Genomic DNA, 21,260 nt, shown 5'->3' on the forward strand with positions numbered 1-21,260 from the left:
GCCGGCGGCTGGGTAATATTGCCCTTTAATGCCAATGGTCCTTTAATGCATGCTTCTTGAGCCACAATCTCTTCATTTATTGATTAATGCATGCTCCCGCCTCGCTGAATCTCTGATTCATGGCATTCGTTCACGAGACGTCGAGTTGGTATCACGTGCCCGATCGTTATCAACTCTCGACACGGTTTTTGGTTTTCAGTCGCATCATTCACGTTGCCCGTGAGAGACTCGTGAAGGAAAATGAGTTGATCACAGAATCTCATGAAGGTTCGGTATATTTCTTTCTTACGACGGATTGAATAAACTTTATAAGGAGAATATCGCAACGGGAAAGAGATCAGCTCTTCCGATTTGAACGCTTGATTTTACAAAATTGAGTGGATAACCGAACTGAACTTGGACCAAAGATTGCATTCGTCCCGATCGTAATGCCGTTAAGAGGATTATCATTTGGAATTATAAACTTGGCGGAGGACTACAGTTTCTTAAGGTTGGTAAGTAGGCACATGCACGATTTGTTATTTTGCTAAATAGATTTTTTATACATGTCACAATCAATGTAAAGTTTACAGTTACTTTATTGATTTCGAAATGGCAAGTTTAGGTAATATTTCCTAAAACTCGTAATGGATACAAATAACTGTACGAGCGGTAGCCACATACAATCACGTACATGAACATATCCTTTCAATAATACGGCTCCCGTTCCTCTAGACAGTGCGTTAAAAAAATTTAAGGCCCGTTAGGAAAATACTAGTAGCAGGATACCGGCCGGGTGTAGTGTTTTTTTGGGGAGTATTTTCGTTTTCTACTGTTTTCCCTGCTCATTGATCACCCCTGCACACTCTTCTGAAGACCGCATGCAAATATCTTGTTTTATCTCTGTGATATTTAAAAAAAACGGTGGACATTTACTTTCTGGTAGGACTGTACATGTATGTCTGATATACCTGTAGAACAGAAAATATGAATTTTAACTATAATGCAGTGGCATTTTGATAAAATGCTTGCCCAGTATCATAAAACCCTTTAATATTTTGACATCATGGCCCATGGTTTCTCTCAAGCTGTCTATCGTTTCGGAAAATAGAGATTCGGAGAAAATAAAAAACAGCGCACGTCACCCCGATTTGTTTTATTCTCAGCCATGCATAACCATTTCATGCCAAATCATCAATTGAGAATGGTGTGAGAATTTTCTCGTATCTTATAATCAGTTCCATTACGGTCAAAATACATACATTATTGGTTTTAGAAATATGAAAGTTTGATAACTTTATCGATTCCACCACAAATTGTGGTTCTTGATTACTATTTGAAAACCAAATTGGCACCAGCGGCTATCGGCTCGTTCCAACATTTACATACCCTCGATAATTACTGAATTTATTTTGTAGTCTCTGACAAAATCCTGATCAAGATTCTCTGAGAATTGACCGGTGTGCAAGGGATAGTAGTCCTAAGGCTGATAGTCCGTGTAACAATAGCCCGCATTGCTAAATGTTTTGGTTAGGGTTAGCGGTACAATAGATCATGCTGCTTAATTGGTCAAATACAATGCTACCGGACTATGACTTCAGGGGGACTATATCCGCTGTCACACCGGTTTAATTTATAGTCTTATTTCGTATTTTGTGCGTCTATGCTGATTATTGAATGGACTGTTGTTATACACTGCATGTTGAGATCTTTAATCAGGAATCTCAAGAAAATCGGAATTCTTTCAGCGGGATTTCGTTCTCGGAAGTTTGTCTTGTTCAGATTCCTTGCCTTTGAAACAAGGTTTTTAGGGACTTCGTTTCACAGTATATTCTAAGTAAATGATATCAAGACAGTATCGATTAATCTATATTTGGTGATAAGTCAACAAAACTCCTAATCCCTATAGTAAGTATCACTGGCGGTGATACATGAGTTACATCTAGTTTGGACGAGTGAGGAGAAATACTTGATTACATAACTGTCCTTGCCACTGTCCAGCAATGCGACAGCCAGGTAGTAGTGTTCCAGCAGTAGGTCTAGTAAAACGGACTCCTGGCAGATTGTACAGCACCACGAGTTTTTTTGGAACGGTAATATAAAATGTTCTAACAGTGATTCCCAGGGTTACTCGCCTTTTCGGAATTGTCAGTTGTCATAATAGTTTTGCGCTCAGCAGGTGAAATTAACAAGTTTACATTTTTAGTTCGTCACAGTTGAGATAACTTTTTGCACGCAGTAACTCGTCAGCACTTACCAGAACTTGGCCATCATTCAGTCCATCTTGCAATCCAACAATGTATTGTTCAGTCACGTCTTACGGAATAACTGAGGCAAAACAAATCATCGGCTGGCTTTTCAGAAGAAAAAAAGACGTTGACAATATTTTTTATGACATCTATTTCGATCCTTCACGAAGCCATATCGTGTTATTGCCATTGTCCAAGAATGTCACGTCGATGATTACTTACTGGGGTGGCTAGTGGTTTTTGGCATTTGATACTTTCACCCGGGAACCATGCTTTTACCAGCATTTTTTTGCCCAAGTATACGGGTTATACAACAGCCAGTGTGCGGTCAGGATCCGAGACAAGGTGGCAGTCGAACATGTTGAATCGGCGGGTGTCCGGTGCAGGCAAAATAGCTCATTTTAGCGATAACTCCCCGTTCGGGGATCTTTTGCTGTCTGATCACCTGCTGATATGACTTGTTATTTTGGCAGTGTCGATTTGCAGACTCCGTGGGCAGCTTATCAAGATAAGATTTATCAGCACTCATTCGCAGCAATTTTGGTTTAGTCACGTAATCCAAGCAAAACTGATCGTCGTTTTGATTAGACTAACGAAGGAGTGGAAAAGCACAGAAGATAAAACGTGTATTTTTATAGCGGTTCGAGATAAAATCATCCTTCCACATATAAATTCCATCATAAATCATCAGTGCCAATATTGTCAGTCGACGCGGCATCAAAATTACTGAGTGCATACGGGATTCGGTCTCCACTTTCGCCCGGCCGACAATCTTAGACAACCGACAACGTATCTTTGATCGTTTTTTCTCGTATGACCGCCGCATGATTGCTACAAATAGATGAGAAAAAGACCAAGACGATATACGATTTTTCTATAGCTTGGGTATCAAATCAGCTGTCAGTTTACCATTTCTGAATACTTTTAGTACTGTCCAAGAATGGACGTCAGAATTGCTTTACCGATATTGTAGGCCGCAGTTTTTCTCATACATTGTAACAGATACGCGGAGATATGCTCAAAATAGATCCCAGACTAGCGTGCTGAATATTTTGATGTTAGTTTTTAAATCAAAGTCGACTTACATTATCAAAACGAAACGGTTTAATATTCATGTAGAAGAATTGTGCTTTAGGTAATCATTAAATCGACTCAGAAGGCGATAGGCTGCGACCCTCTACGAGCGATGGTTACCCAGTTTATTGACGACGAAAAGCGGTTTTGTTTCTTCCGACATGGTAGAGAGACGAATGTTCTAAAAGAAGAAACAAGCTTACCGTATTCCTAATTAATGTACCTTATTATAACATTCAGCCGCTCCTTTCTGAGCAATTACTGCTACCAGCCACCCACTGCCGTATTCTTCCCCGTTGGAGGTTCTTACCTGTCGTACGCTGTTTCCTCCCTTTGTCCTTAATATAGATTCTGTATCCCCCCGGAAAGCCTCGGAGGCGGAGAACAAACTCTTTGGAAGGGATAGAGGGTGATAAAGCCATAAGATAACCTCGACTACTGATTTGCGTTTAACGGAGGAGAAATCCGGAACAAATGACAAAATCACAAACACCAACATGCTAAAGTGTTGGCAATCTCTGCAAAGCGAGCATGATTTACAGTCCTCAAGAGTTTATCTTGTTGTATATTGCTTTGGTCGGCAGTTCAAGTTACAAGGGTGCGGCACCACCTATTCCACACGTTCTAAATAGAAAAATCAGGGAATGATTTAGCAACCACGAGCAAAGTATCATAAACAGGACTGCCCACTAGCGCTGAAAGGGTGGATGTCGTCCTGGGTGCCTACAAATGGTACCCAGGTTCGAGATCGACTGGACAACAAGCACCCTGGGTGCCATTACACTAGACAAACAGCACCCAGCTTCTTTTTGCCTGGCTTACGGATCTTTAGGGACGAGGACGTTTCTTGCAATCTCGTTTTATCTCGCGCCGTGGTACTGGTACATATCGACTGATTGTCAAGAAAAATACGCAGCAAATCCGTTCATTTTGTCATCACACAATTTTTCATTCTCTGAATATATCCCTATAAATGTGCTTTCAAAGACCTGTAGGCCTAAACGCGTTTTTTCTGTTCTTTTTATTTCGCGCACTGCTAATGCCGCGAGTACCACGGTGCGAGATAAAACGAGATTGCAAGAAACGTCCTCGTCCCTAAGATCCGTAAGCTAGGCAAAAAGAAGCTGGGTGCTGTTTGTCTAGTGTAATAGCACCCAGGGTGCTTATTGTCCAGTCGATCTCGAACCTGGGTACCATTTGTCGGCACCCAGGACGACATCCACCCTTTCAGCCCCACTAGCTGGCCCCTCAGATAAGAAATCTGGCACAGTGGTGTCACCATGCAGGTCAAACTATACGGAGGCGGGGAGGAAATGCAGATGAGTGAGTGAGTACATCGGACGAACAGGGAATGATCGCGAAAAAAAGAAGATGAGATTGATTGATGAAGAATCAATTAAAAAGCTACCGGGACATAAAAACCAATGACACTATCATAAAATCATAGACGAGGCAAAAAAACGTAGGTAGTATTTGAAAGGAAAAGATAGTCGCATTCCCAGGGGAGGTTGATTTGAATTAGGGCCGGCACAACGGTGGAGCAGTTATGTCATTCTGCTGTGTTCTGTTGTTTCGTTGTTTTGCTGAGTAGAGTGAACCCAGGAGACATTATCCTGTCAAGATCAAGAGATTTACCATCCTTTATGATAGTGCGTATCTAGTCAGTGTTGCCAAGACAGCCGTCACAGAGTGAGACGGCGTTCTCACTCAAATTCCCGTTCACCAAATTGAGTGTATTAGTCTATCTATCAGTCCCTAGCCATCTGTTATGCAGTCCAGCATTATCATTCATGTAGGGCTGATGACATATACGACTCCAAATTAATCAAATCGATATCAAATACCAGACATGTCGGATATACATGTATCAGATTGTTAGTACCATAGTCATGGCAGTAGTCTCATTTAAACAATAACGAGAAAACAACACGAACAGCTCATATTTTGTCGGCTGCGCTACGCAAGTCCCTTTTCAGAAAATTAAAATGTTTTGCGGTTTGCGATATCAACAAAACGGGCCGATTTTTTTTCGAACTTTTTTACGGAAAGTTACGGTGGCTGGGAAAGGACATCGAAAAAAACAATTCTCGGCGGGACGACTTATTATCTCGGGGGGGACGACTTACGAAAAAAAAGTCACCCCCGAGATACTAAGTCGTTCCTCCCGACTTAATAAGTCGTCCCCCCGACCTAATAAGTCGTCCCCCCCGACATAATGAAAATGAATTTTTTTTTTTTTTTCGTAAGTCGTCCCCCCGACATGATAAGTCGTCCCCCCGAGATAATAAGTTGTCCCGCCGAGAATTTTTTTTTTTCGATGTCCTTTCCCAGCCACCGTAGAAAGTCAAAGAATGGACCAAAGTGATATATTGGGATTTTTCAAGATTAATAACTGCAGGATTTGAAAAGATAGATTTTTCATGATTATTTTGATATTGTGATATTTTCCACGCAATGCCATTTTTGCTTGTAATCATAGAAGTAATAGGTTTCGCATGCAACAGTTATTGAATAAAGTAATTGTGGTGGGAATTGGTAATTGTATTGACAATTTTTCAGTGTTTGTCAACTGACTTTTCCGAATGACGACTGTATCTTAACCCACTCTATTACCTAGCGGTCATTGGAGATACATTTGGAACATTATACACATGTACTATTAAAATTAACGTCTTAAATATGTGCACTTTATACATACACATGTAATAATGTACATGTGAACATGTAAATGTAAACATGTACATGTAAACATGTATTTTGTAAACATGTACATGTAAACATGTATGTATAAACATGTACATGTACATGTAAATGTAAACATGTATGTGTAAACATGTACACGTAAACATGTATGTGTAAACATGTACATGTAAACATGTATGTGTAAACATGTACATGTAAACATGTATGTGTAAACATGTACATGTAAACATTTATGTGTAAACATGTACATGTAAACATGTACTTGGCAGACTCCTGCATCTGGTGCCTCATCCCCTTTACGGTTTTTATAATAGGGTACATATTGGAATAAATACCTCGCCGTCAGCCATTGGCAGTTCACGAAGAGAAACGTGTCGCAAAGCAAGGAGGGCCGTGGGGAGGTATATGGCCACATCCAAAGAGCGATCGGTAATAGACACTTGCGTGTATATCCTTTTTTTCCCTTCAAAACGAAGACACCAGAAACGATTTTGTATATGAGAAGAGGAATTCTGATAAATGTTCCAGTGTATCCCCCCCCCCCCCCCCCAGACAGCCTAAAGCCCTTATTATCATGAATATCGTTTTTTTAACGACTGATCTCGATCGAGCCAGTATTATATGGCAAACGTCAAAAGAAACCCCATCCCTTCACAGACGTATTGATGTCTGCCGTCTGCGCGTCATTTCACGTCACCCTGATGTTACCGCAGTGGAAAGGATTTAGTTAAGGAATTGATACCGAATTGGAAGTATTGATTGTCTCACGGAAACCGCCTGAGTGGAGCTAAAAGCTAGCCAACATTTTAGTGGCAAGCGGTTTTGGCGAGACAATTATCAAGACCGACGGTTATGTATCAACTGAAACATCTCGAATTAAAACCGAATAATTTACAAGCGATTATGGTTGCCTAACCATAACCCTGAACTCAACACGGGGCCTCGCTGGCGCAAATACACTGTGAAGTGCGGTTCATTCTGAATCCTGGTGTTTTAGAATTTCTCGTCGAGGGACATCAAGATCGCGTCATAATAACGAACTCATTTCGATTCAGGTTGGTGCTGAATAGTCTGTTTTCTAATATAACATTCGTAATATCGAGATATGACGCGGTTAGTATTGATTTGATACTGGTGTAATAGTTGTGGTTGTTCTCCACATTTCAGTGTTTTCGTACATTGAACAGCTAGAGAGACCATGCGTTTTCACTACTAGAGGGAAACACGGAAAACATGTGTCCATCTATATTTCCGTGTTCCGAAACAATGAGGGGAAACACCAATAAAACCCTACACCGGGGTGAGGTTTAAAGGTGGATGGCAGTCGATACTTTATTTTCTGTTCAACTCGATGGATCTTTGTAAAGCGTGTCTGGTTGCACTAGCAAGCATGGATTATGTAACCCATGCATGGTATTAGTTAAAGACTATGGGCATTTTTTTCCTGTGTTTTCCTCTTGGTGGAATTATTGGATTAAACCACGAGAATTGGACAGCATTTGCTATCATAATTACATCTTATCAGTTGCGTACAGAGGAATATTCGCAAAATCGCGGAATGGAAAATCTATTATATTTGACAGCCTCCAATCAATTATGTTCTTAGTTTATTGTCATTATTCTAAGAAGGTGAGACATTAAATTATTTGGTAGTGATGGCTTTCAAATATGAGGCGCCTTGTCATAATTTATCATCATTTTATGACAGTTACTCGAGGGGGCACGCAGCGAGGACACCCGCTTTTGTCGCTTAGCATTATTTGGGATTTTACGACTGAATAATGTTTGCAAAAGGCGCCATTATATCCGATATATCCTCAAACTCCCCTGGTATATCCTTCCGCAATGGAAGCTTTGTTGATGCTAACAGAGACGCAAATCGGCGTACCTTCGGGTTGCCTCAGAGAGGGAGAGAGAGATAACTTTTTTCTGAAGAATTGTTTTGTATACTCAAACTGAAACTGTACCGCTTCTGGTTGGCTCCGGCTTTCTCAGAAAGTCTGTTTCAATAAAATGAATATTCAGTCACCACCCAGATAAGGGCAAATGAATAGCTGATGTAAACTTCTCTGCAGTTAATGGCAAATACTATAATAAAAGAGACGAAGACTTGATTCCATTTCTTGATTCCCCAGACAGATACTGTTCTTTTTTTGGCTTCAAAATACTTTTAACACCCTCCCTCACCGGTTCACGATAGTTACCATACTCACCCTGAGGGCTCCTCCCGAGACGCCTGCTTCTTATAAGCGCTATCATTCGATCTCTGCAATTTACCGCAACCTGCTAAAGAATTCTTGTCCGTTACACAAACACGCTCATCGGAAAATCTCTGATAATCCCCCTCCAAACGACCAGATGAAATCGCAACATCAAACCACGAACAGAATGTAAATTATTTCTTATTGGTTGTAGTTATTACAGATATTTTCCCGACTACAGCAGTATCGTTGTATTAGATTACATTTCTAAAGTCAACAGAAAACCAAATACATGTATCGCCAAACTAATTTCAAATATCGTGCCTGCTGTGGTATCGTCAGAAATGTTGTTATTGCCAGTGTTTTGGACAAATATTGTTTCCGATTATTAAATGGAATAACAGAAATCAGTCTTAAGAAAATGTTCGGGATTCTGCTTTCGGATGACCAATACAAACACTGCAAGTGCCAATTGAACGAAAACAGCTGCTATTATCGAACTTCGTGGTGACTTTCTTGAACTTTCAGTGTCGGAACGGGACAAGTATCAGACGGAAACATGGCAAGGAAAAGTATATTTTACATCGAACTATACAGCAAAGTCCATTCGTAAATGTTTCATCCGCAACATTTGGGGCTCTGGAGTACGAACTACAGGTCGGATTTCTTTGAAGTTTAGTGCTTTGCGACCAAGGAGAGTTTTGTTGAATGTTTTTGAATGTGTATACATACCGTCGTTCATTGAACCATTATACAATGATTATATCAGTCTTTGAATATATAAGTAAAAACGACTAATTTGGTAGTTCCTTTTGCACCAACTGAAATTAGTAAAAACTAACCATTAGTTAGTTGTTCTAACTAAAGAGCACTAAAAACTATCATTAAGATGATTAAGAATTTCATATTTTGATAGTTAAAACAACTAATTTTACAATCGGTGCTATATAACAACTACCAGAGTAGTAAAAATTACTATCGATAGTTACTTTTACTATTTAATTTTAAGAGTGTACACTGTAAACCGCACAATTTTAGTGCTTCTTATATTTGTGATTTGCAAAGATTGCTGATTAAAAATAAAATTTTCTTGATTTTTGTTTTATTGGCGGATTTCGAAATTTCTTTCGGCTTTACCGCCCAATGATTCTTTTCGCAAGTTTCATTTTTACCAATTTAGGTTAATCGGGAAGGGTGCAAAAATTGAAGGGCCGCAAACCTTTGGCGGTGCGGCAGTATACATCCCTCACTAATTCTCTATCATTACCCAGACAGATCGATTTCCCAATGAACTTATTCCCGGGGCGAGATGACGTTTCTTAACACAGGGATTGATAACCACCACCATCATCACCTGAACAAGATTTTGAAAACTTTTCTCACCTGAATAATATCTTATGTCCCCCCCCCCCCCCATTCCGCTCCCCGTTATCTTCGATTTGCGTCAATGAAAACAGCACTCCCTGAACACGCCTAGCTAACAATAATTAGAGGTAGTTCCTTCACATGCAAAAACGAAGCATCTCAAAATAAATGCACTGATCGAGAATGAAGAAATTTGACTCAGAAACCATAAAATACGTTAAACTGCGTCATCATGCTCTATTAAACAGGGTTTAATATGCACTAAGCGCTTCAAAGAAATTCTGACATTTTCCCAATAAATCTCAAATTTATTGCGACTTCAAATGGATATCTTTGCTTTCTTTTGACATTCAACTCGGCAGCTTGCATCGTATACGATGTCTCAGCTCCGTGAATTAGCATGAATATCGACAGCACCAGGTACGTGTATCAATGTAATAATGAAATGCTACTGCAGGGCCGTTTACACGGGACCAAACCGATCTGGATCGATCCGGATTGGTCAAGATTGGTATGCCATGTAAACGCGCACGAATGTGATCTGGTTTATAGTCTACATGAACATACTTACGGACGATGCTTACGTCATTCATGACGTCGTTGGCGATGCAGTCTCTGGTCTGGTCTCGTCGGATTTGGTTTGGTTCCGTGTAAAGGGCCTATTATCGTGGGAGCAAATCTTTGTGACTCTTGGCCGTTTACACGGTACCAGACCAGACCAGACTATAGATCAGATCACATCGCTCACGACAGCATGACAAAAGTCTCGTAAAGACGTACATGCACATGTAAGTATGTTGAGCGAACCAGACCAGACAGATCACTTTCGTGCGCGTTTACACGGCAAACCAAATACGACGGATCCGGATTGAGCTAGAGAGCGATCAATTTGGTCGCGTGTAAAGGGCCCTTTTAACTCGAACAGTTTTGACCTACCATCTATCTAATGCACTATCTACTTATAATGTACCAACCCCTCCCCAAAATAAGTTCACCCACAGGGCAATTTTCAATCTTCATTCTGTATAAACGAAAAATCGTTTGTGACCTACATGAAGGGCCGTTTACACAGGACCAAAGCGATCTTAGACCGACTCGGGTATAGTACAACATGACATGCCGTGTCAACGCACATGATGTGATTTGGTCTGGCTAGATGCAACACGTACGTCGTCAGCGATGTGGACTGGTCTAGTATGTTTTTGGTGCCGTGAATGGAAACAGTCCTGCTGACAACGCCGACGAAAACACAATTAGGTACGTGTACGTGTGCGTGCTCATCATTTCATTAACGGCTGAACTCTTATATTTCTTGTCCCTATACCGCAATAGATTGTCTCATCCAAATACCTGAGGTCATAAATATATCTGCGAAATCTATTAGGTTCGATAACCTTGCGGCCAATTCGATCTCCTCCATTACTTTGGTGATGGGCAGTGTTATTGAATAGTGCCCTTAACTCTAAATGTTCGCATTACCGTAAGTAGGTACAATGGGTTTTGAATGGTCCGGTAATTCAATGGAAACACGAATAGATGAGGTAAAGATGTGATCCTCTTATGCCGCTTTTGCCTGCGGGAGGTTGTGGCCCGATGGATTTCATTTGATTGTCCTATAGAGCTTGCTGGAGCAGATGCATTGGATTAGGTCGAGAATTAGATTGTTCCATAGTGAAGGGCAATTTATTCTGTTGGTGCCTATTTGACTAAATCAATTGAATACGCAGGTGAAAGGAGGTGACTTGTAGAACCCCACTGTTCGCTAGAAAGGGCTATAAAAACTCGAACCCCCCCCAAACCCCCCCCCCCCCCCTCTGCTAATACGGCCCTGGATCTCAGAGCAATTTAGCGATCAAATATTTGTCCGAGGCTTTTCCTTCCGAGGCACAGCCACAGTCAATACTCAGGGATGCTTTTACAATAACCCCGACCACTTCGAGAACACACCGGCAAATATGGTGTTGGATTCATACACGCATTGGTGTGAGTCCAAGTCATCCATCAGACGTGAGCGAACCGAGCCGTGGCTAATAATGGGATGCTGGAACATAATCTTTGTCGCTCATCATTTATTTACGATGAATAGCCGGAAAAGATGTGTTCAAAACATACGCAACACGAGATCCATATCGAAGGCTTTGGTTTTACAAGAGAGCATTACAGCCTTTTTTATTTTTCACGATGGACAACTACATATGCAGCAGTGACGTACCAAGACACAAACACTTAATGTTGTTAGGCATTTCTATAGTGCTTTTCCAAGTCAACCCAGCTCAAAGCACTTATGATGCATCCCGGAGTGCTCAAGGGGCAGAAACAGCTACGTTACATGTACAAAGCGCAGTGCATTCACCATCGACTCTAGGAAAGGAAGTCTTTCGACTTCAGTTGGAAGCTTGAAGTTTAAGACGAGATATAACATTCTATTCTGCTCTTCCTTTGTAAAAAAATACCCCAAAATTGGAGTGCCATTTTGTTCGTGAAATGGGCCATAGGACACTCGTTCTTCAAAAAGAACGCGACCATACCCATCCTTCTGGATTAATCCTCGACACCGGTCTCTATGTATATATCTGATCTGCCCTCTGGTATAAGCCTGCAAAAGCGCCCAAATAGACGGGATTCAAATATCTTGACAGGCAACGCTTTGAGAACGATGAAGTTGCAGCCGTTTGTTCGTACTGCGCTACTGATCGACATGACACCATCGTATGAAAATAGCAATGGTGGATTAAGAATATTAACTCGCATCGATATTAATCAAAAACCACTTATCTGTGCTTTTTGCCGAAGTTTTGTTCACTCTGCCAAAGATAATTGAGTGATATTACTTAAAATGCTACAAAAAGTGATGATATAATCTAAAAGTATACGATTTGGCTCGCGGCCATACTTGCTCTTTTCCGGAAAGAAAACCCACGCCTGGTCGATCTGTGAATTAAACGACCGCCTTTGGGTACTATATGAATGGCGGCATCCAATCCGATTGATAGTTTCGTGTCTTTCCGCCACACCGGCATGTGAGCGTGGATGGTAGACATCCGGAGTAAAAACTTGCAATGGACCAAAATCCTTCGGGATTATTTTTTTGAGTTGGACTTATCTCGAGTAATCTTTCTCGCTGTGTGACTAGCTGTATTCAGAATAAAGGTACGATTACTCCATTGCGTTTGTATAGAGCGTTCCATTACGTATATGTGCCAATGCCGGTTTGGTGTATCGACCACCACGTGAGCTGTTTCGAGGGGGTCGATTTCATCAAGATCTTTGATACGACAGCAGAACTATGGGATTTCAGGCCTAGGTCCGAGCGGGCTTTGTTTAAGTCGTCAAATATGTCCAACCACAAACTAGTGGAGCTGAGCGAAGTGACAGCAGTCAGAAGTAGGGCTTACTGGAAAAAGCATAATCCAATTTAGCATAGTCTTATTTAGCATAATCGGGAGTGTGTATTATTTCCATGCTCACGGTAATTATAAACACGGTCCTGAAGAGCAATCCACTAGTCCCCTGTGGCGATAAGTGCCTGTGACATATCATCTTTTAATTAATCGCACGAGTCTCTTTGACAACAAGGAAATTATTTGAATTCTTCCATCATGTTATGTAATCTTGAAATGAGTGTTACACATAATGTTTTTCACCCAGGTATTTAGTAAAATATACATTCTGTAGGGAATGTATATTTAGTAAAATATACATTCTGTAGGGAATGTACAGGTACCTAGAGTACTTAGAGTAACCAGACTGGTTACTCTATGCTAGAGTAGACTGAAGGCAATTGAAGTAGTTTCACCAGGCTACTATGGTCTACCTGCTGAGACAGATTGATGCGAAATTCTTCGCACATCACTGGATGCAAACTACAGAGCGGGAATTATAAAACAAGCTGGATTGATGTGTAAATAACAAATAAACGTTCGTAGTTTATCACTCGTTCTTCCAGGATATTGAATAATTTGTACTCCCCTTCAACCTCGTTCCCATGCTAAATAGCAATGTAGCAATAGTGTATGCCGGGTTAGGAATCATTTCCAGTGCCAAGGTTGAAGATATGCTGAATAGGATTATGCATTTTCCAGCAAGCCGCAGAAGTAGATTTTCGATGTTGGCCTCGCCTTGTATGGAGACTCGACGCAACAGAGCCAAGACTAAATGTAACAGTACATAATGCAAATATTGTTCCATGCGCAAACAGTCCCGGATACGATAAATAATAGTGCGATCCAAAGGTCATTATCACCCAGTAGATGATGATAATTTTCATTGAATGCGGAGCCGTCAGGCAGAGTGTTGTGACTGTTTGTCATGTTGATATAAACTCTGCATACAGTCGCAGTGGAGCCATTCCATGTCGGCGGATGTAGCCGCACGTATTGGAGATGCACATGGAACGGTGGCTCCTACATTTAAGTGTAGAACAAATATTTAGTCACAAAAATAAGAAAAGCTAATGAAATAAAAATAACACGGTCGAAAAATATTTTCACACACATTTTTTTAATTTGTTGCTAGATCGAAATATTTCTTTATCGGGAACAGGTTACAGAATAAAGTGCTTTTTATCCCCTTTTCATCGTTGCATCCTTGAATCCATCTGACTGTACATTTCTATAACGATAGCGGTCTTCCTAATTACTACGCAAGCAATAGTCGACTTCGCACAGCCGACACAACGCATTGTGTTTCGTGCCAAGGACGCTGCAACTCAACTTAGTGGTTAACCCGGTACAAATATATACGACATTTGCACCATATCCTTTGATGTCCCTCCCATCAATCATATTTTACTTCTTCATTCATATTTTCGTAAGCTCTCTCATGCCATTCTAAAAACATTCCTTTTGATGCTGAAATTATATTATTTCCAATGCGATATTCGATTACTGATGTCGTCAGTCTTTGATTAAAGAAATCAGAAGACAAAAATCAGATTAGATGCTATGTACAGGGTACTCCAAAAAGTGATGTGTCAGGATTACGATTTCATCCACTCCGTGCGGTTGTACAATAATGCTACGCAGCTCCATTGTACACGTATTTATTGTCTACTATAAATTGCATTCTATGTATTGGTCCTTCTCAGATAGCCTTAACGATCCACCAATCCAAGCAACCCTCCCCCTCCCACGATGAGAGGATGGGCTGTCGGTTGATTATGCAGTACACACTTAATAAAAATAAATCAGGATAACCATTTCATGCTAATTCTTTGATACTCTGGTAGACTGTCCAATTAATAGTTGTTTTAACCGCCAGAATAGTAGTTTCCAACATTTCTAATGGTTATATTGTACTACTTTTCTTGCTAGAACAACTAATCAATGGTTGGTTTTATTTGCTAATTTCACAGAAACTACTTAATTTGCAGATTAGTTGTTTTTACTAATGTATTTTAAGAATGTACGGTGGTCACTGGACCTGATAGGACAAAGTGACGGTCATCGCTGGCGGAGTTTGAGCGCTGGTACTCGGAGTGTGGGTCGGACCACCTGAGGATTAGACCTCTTCGCTCCTCAATCAAATGACTCAGTCTATGTCCAACATGTCGACACTGCACGATATTCTCGACACAATCCTCTTCGTGCACTCAATAAAACGGCCACACCCTTCCTTAATTAAGCTCAGCGTCAAATTTTACAATTGCTTGCGAAAGGTCACGGTTGCAACTCATTCAGCGCCTCGATCAGCGTGAACCTTATTGGTTTGTTGACATATCGCCCTCCAACTCGACTCGGCCATCCAGCATATTCGTAGATGCAGTAGGGAGGACAGACACCCAAGAAAAATTTGCCAATGGTGATTAATTTAATTGACTGCAGATGTCTTGTCATATGTGAACGGTCCGGCAATTCACTTGGCCAATCAAATTAGATACTCTCACCCAGTCTTGGTGAGTTGGTGGGGAGTTCTATATTTTCGCTAAGGTTACCACCACAGGGGGGCTACTTCAGGTAGAATTGATCTTGGTGAGCAATAGACGATAGTCTGTCCTCGGCTTTTAGGTGGAAAAAAATCTACAGGATTGGGCCAGATGGCGTAGTTTATGTTCACCTTCATGTTTATGATACTGCACGTGGTTTTGACACGCTTCTCATTCGCAATGAAATTACCCATCGTTGCTAAATCAACATCACGCGATAGTTCGTGTCGAGGTGTTTGACAGTTTTATCCAAATTGTCAAACTCAGCATCAAATTTTGCAATGACGTGCGAAAAGTGAGGGTGAAGTCACATGGACCGGCGTGAAAGTTAAGGGGTTGCTTCCGTCAAAGATTTACGGAAGCTCCTCAAGCTAGCAGCACACACGTACAGCGGCAAATGTTTGCGAGATGTGCTGCTAGCTTTGCAATAATTTACCGAAGAACGCGCAATGGCTTCAGTCGAAACATTAGAAAACAACTTGCCGCACCTTTAATTGCTACGGTAAGTCACAGACTTTCAACAATTCGTGGGTAGATTAAAATCGTCCATCAAATTACATTTGATAGTCGGTTATACATGTATGTGTGTGTCTTTAAGCACCGTTGAAACATTTGGCAAAAATAATAAAAAATACATGCCTAGTTACATTTTTGCAATAACAATGGCTTCCTTCACACTACGGTACGGTACACTTCCATGCACATTGTTCGGAGTATTTACAGCCTAGAAAATCGTGCTTGAAATAGGGCACAGCAAAGCTCTACACTAGTCCCCAACTTTATGCCGTTAATTTTTGGAATGTCATTCCTAATTCTGGATCAGTTAACCTAGCCTCATTTTTCGATCGTCAAATGCCAGCTTGAATCAAAATTCTCCTTCTTCAAAACGACATTTGATCAATTTGTTAATCGACTAGAAAATGTTTCTGAATTCTGGATACAATCACCCGATGTACAAAGCATTGAAGCTTTACCGAAGGTTGTCGTGAACACGATACGTCTCTGCGCTTTCCCTTAGCAATCCGAAAAAAGACAGATTTAGTCGCAACACCACGAACGACGAACTAGTATGCGAAGGTTTATCGTGTCATCAAATCCTCTTCTAATTGATTCGTTCGCGCAACATGATCATCTTCTCTGCTTAGTTGTACGCCGGAGAATTGCGAAATATAGTATTTCTCTGTATACTTATACTACAGGGAAGAAGAGAGGATAACACCTTTATCATGATCAACTAGAGTATATTTGATACTAGCTTTCGACACTAACTGTGTCTTCATCAGGAATGGGAAATATTGGAGTTAACAACGATATACATGTATCATCTTTCTGGTCACCTAAATCCCACACCCAAACTGTCCCTTCAAATCACGTGCACGGAGCTGTATGAATACGATTGCCGTGTGCTTGCGCACTTCCGACACCAAAAAAATCGACTCGAATCTTAATTCAAATTCGCCATTGCTGAAATCATTGGCGCCAAAGACTATTTCTTTTGACCCTATTGACCTCGCTTCTAAAACATTTTTGAAAAAGCCATTCAAACATCAAAATCAACTACGAACATTATCTATTATATCACCGAGCTAAATAAATACGACATATCAAGAAAAATTGGTCGCAATACCGAATTATACGGTTAGCTTGGAACTATTTGTACCCAATTACCCTTCCGCCAGCGAGACCTCGTCACAATCATGGCGCTTCTTCATTATGGCGACGACTTGAACAACGAAAATCCCGATCTACTATTAAAGCCTTGATGGCCTCGGTGGTTAGACGGTTGCACTGTGGATTGGATGGTCACGAGTTCGAACCCCGGCGCATCTATTTTTCGAGTTTTTTTGAAAAATGTTCTTGTTATTATTCATTCATGTGCGTTTATCAGGCACGGATCCAAGCGGGTGCACCAGATGCACGGCTCCTAATTGATGTACAGTATATGTTTTTAATTTACCACTCATGAAATTTTGGAACACACCTGTCCAGGACTTTTGATGAGAAATGCAGAGCACGCTCCCTCTTCTTCCAGTTCCTTGATTCGCCGGCCCTCTTATACCATCATCATATGTCGTTATGAATATTATCACGAAGAAAACCCCTTCACCCGAACTTTTCAAGCTGAAGTACACACTGATTTAGGTGTTCGAGCACTCCAGAGAATGGTTTGACAAGTCGGCGCTAAATTCATTGTCAGTGATGAGCATTTAGTTTGTAACTACAGTGATGAGCAGGCGCGCGGATAGATTTAAATAACATATCATCTTTCTGGTCACCTTAATCCCACACCCAAACTGTCCCTTCAAACCACGTGCACGGAGCTGTATGAATACGATTGCCGTGTGCTTGCGCACTTCCGACACCAAAAAAATCGACTTGAATCTTAATTCAAATTCGCCATTGCTGACATCATTGGCGCCAAAGACTATTTCTTTTGACCCTGTTGACCTCGCTTCTAAACATTTTTGAGAAAGCCATTCAAACATTAAAATCAACTACGAACATTATCTATTATATCACCGAGCTATATAATTACGACATATCAAGAAAAATCGGTCGCAATATCGAATTATACGGTTAGCTTGGAACTATTTGTACCCAATTACCCTTCCGCCAGCGAGACCTCGTCACAATCATGGCGCTTCTTCTTTATGGCGACGACTTGAACAGCGGAAATCCCGGTCTACTATTAAAGCCTTGATGGCCTCGGTGGTTAGACGGTTGCACTGAGGATTGGATGATCACGAGTTCGAACCCCGGCGAATCTATTTTTTCGAGTTTTTTTGAAAAATGTTCTTGTTATTATTCATTCATGTACGTTTATCAGGCGCGGATCCAAGCGGCTGCACCAGATGCACGGCTCCTAATTGATGTACATGTATATACAAACTGTTTTGAATAATTAACCATATGCGGAATAGCCCTATACTTCACCGTGGTTCCAATTAACCATGAAGTTGACACTGTAACTGTTTCTAGAATACTCCATGGTGAATATGATGGACTTCTGCTGGCAGAACGCTTCGTGAAATTTATTCAGTTCCTCTTCACCATGGGTCCATACCGTGGGGAACATTTCAATCTCGGTGGACAATGTCTTGAAGATTTAAGAGTAATTTTGTTACAAGGTTCACTGCCTGATACTGGACAAAGACGTGTCTGCTAACAGAAGCTCATCCGCACTTTTAATTCTATTGACCGTGGTCTTAATCGAGATCGTGGTTTTTTGGCCCATTACATACACAGTGTAGTTTATTCTGTTGTTTCAACACTTTCTCTCTTTGTATAATCTATTCCTGTCAACTTCATTTTCTCTGGCTCCATTCGGATTACTACCTGTCTGAGTAGGGCTTTCTTCATCAATTAGTTAAAACTGTTTGCGTTGTAAACATATATATTTCTCATACCTGATGAAGACACAATTAGTGTCGAAAGCTAGTATCAAATATACTCTAGTTGATCATGATAAAGGTATTATCCTCTCTTCTTCCCTGTCTTATGTTGATCAACACGGAATCCATTTCAATCACACTTGTACTAGGTATACATTTGTTAATATTTGTGCACCAAAGGGTACAAGGACAAGCAAAGGATTGTATCCAATTGGACAGAAACTTGTGATGAACCTTTCCTCTGGCCCAAGGATAAAGTCAAAATCACAAGCCAAGTTTTCTCAGTTAGTGCATATCCGTAGGTGGCATGCAAAAATGCTCATTCTGCCTTTGAGAAATATTCTCTGGGGAATAAACACACTCCAAGTGCAGAGCGAACGTTGATGAGAAATAAATCGCATTATCTTCCTTCGTGTAAGTGGACGTTTTCCGAAAAACACGCTTGCAGAGATTGCCCCTTGACGAGGAACTAAACTTCCGTATTTGGCAATTCGTAGAAATTAACCGTCAAATGCATCTCCGGCTGTTTTTGGTGAGACTTTTGAATAATTAAATGTGATCTCTTTAAAATAGAGATTTCGTTGTTAAACTGATTAACGTTTTCTTTTTTCCTCGAGCATGACATTTTGAAATCCATTTCGAACTTGTTTTTTGTAATCTTTGTTGTTAGTGTCATAACATTAGGTTTAAAGTCACGTTTATCGTGTTTCTTTTCTTAATTCAATAATCAAACAGCATGTACCAATGTTTACCTCGCATCATTATTTCTCTGAATGTGACAGCAGTGCTGCAATTTGTTTCGAAATGCTGCAAAACTTCAGGAATCCAAAATGCTTTGTCGAAACTATTCCACGCCATGAGAAACGATTAAGTTAACGAAACGTCTGTTTACACATCAAGATACATGTAAACAAGTAGATGTACCTTTGATATGAAGAAATTTAGGGAAAAGTTTTTAATGGTTTTTGGTCAAGAGTAACCCGCCTAGTTTTTGCAGAGTTGGGCGAGTATGTGATTATTCAAAGTTCCTGGAGAGGTCAGTGAGTCATGGTTCATTGTATCAGCTGATCACAGTAGAGTATCAAGTTTCACTTGATCCATGCACTGGCTGAAATACTGGCGCGAGTCCATCGGCATCGGTATACTACTAACTATAAACAAGTAGTCTAACCTTTCTCTTTCGCGTACATTGTACGCAAAATTCATGTAAATGATTGAGAAAATTGTAATTCCATAAACTGTGTTTCCGGGCACAGAGGGAATGGACCGAGACAAACCCGACTTGACAAACATCACACCATGGCTCGTGGTGTAAGTCTCATCTCTGGCTTCCGTCCGAAAGCTTACCACTGTGTGAGCACGTTTCTGTAGATTCCCCCAAGACGGAAGTCGAAAGCGTTACCCGCTGTGTTTTCCTAATCAAATATTCTAGCAAATCCCAAGCAAACGGGCAATTTCTATTCATTGGGGGCTGAATTACGAAGCAGGATACATAATGTACCAATGTTCGTATTTCAGCGGGCGAGGCTCATATTTTTACTCACCATAGCACGGTTACCATTAACTCACAAAAAGTGACAAGAACGAAAGCAATCCGAGTTTGGGCGGAAGATGACTAAATGCCGTAGTCAACAGGTTTCCCTGACCTTCGCAGGTCGATTCGACGCGAACCAGTTAGTGGATAAACAGGCGTTATAAGGATTTCACTGCTCCATTTAGACGTTAGTTTTTCTGAAGGTGGGTGCCGTACTTCTGCTGAAGGGGTTATTGTCGTCCTGGGTACATAAAGTTTACCCAGGTTCAATGTCGTATAGTGAAATTGTACCCAGGGTCCACTTTCTTTTCACAAACTGTAACCAATTTCCGATTTAGAGACCGGGGCACGAGCTGATTACCGAGATCTCGTCGGACGCGTGAATTACCGCGATTTAGGTACGTTGGTTCCACGATCCTCCGCCAGGCGTTACTGACGCTTTGACATACATGACATATGCACACGATCGAGGCCTGACGGATGGCGTAAGTAATTCTAATTATCTGATTATAGATCTGATCCAGTCATATGTGTCCAGCGAAGATGACGAGGATGAGAATGAAACGTCAGAAATTCTTTCAACAAATTCTCTTTAACTTGTTGCGCGGCCATCTTGATCTTGTATGCACGTCACGTGACTTCACTGAGAACAAACTCGTGCCCAGGTCTCCAAATCGGAAGCTGGTTACAGTTTGTGAATAGAAAGTGGACCCAGGGTACAATTTCACTGTACGACATTGAACCTGGGTACACTTTATTCGTACCCAGGACGACAATAACCCCTTCAGCCGTACTTCTTTAACATCATGACCAGTTGGCACACTGAGGAGGAAGAGGGAA

General features: G+C 40.9%; 1 protein-coding gene across 2 annotated transcripts in view; it reads left to right on the plus strand.

The window, feature by feature from the left end:
- Positions 1-144: 144 nt before the first annotated feature.
- Positions 145-21,260, plus strand: part of LOC135495964 (histamine H3 receptor-like) — a 33,865-nt gene continuing 12,749 nt past the window's right edge. The window contains exon 1 of one of the 2 annotated variants that reach the window (XM_064785017.1): positions 145-494. The gene's annotated coding sequence lies outside the window, so the exon portion shown is untranslated. The remainder of the gene's footprint in view (positions 495-21,260) is intronic. The other variant, XM_064785019.1, reaches the window with a different exon arrangement.

Source organism: Lineus longissimus, chromosome 11 (assembly GCF_910592395.1).
Source record: "Lineus longissimus chromosome 11, tnLinLong1.2, whole genome shotgun sequence".
Taxonomy (NCBI): domain Eukaryota; kingdom Metazoa; phylum Nemertea; class Pilidiophora; order Heteronemertea; family Lineidae; genus Lineus; species Lineus longissimus.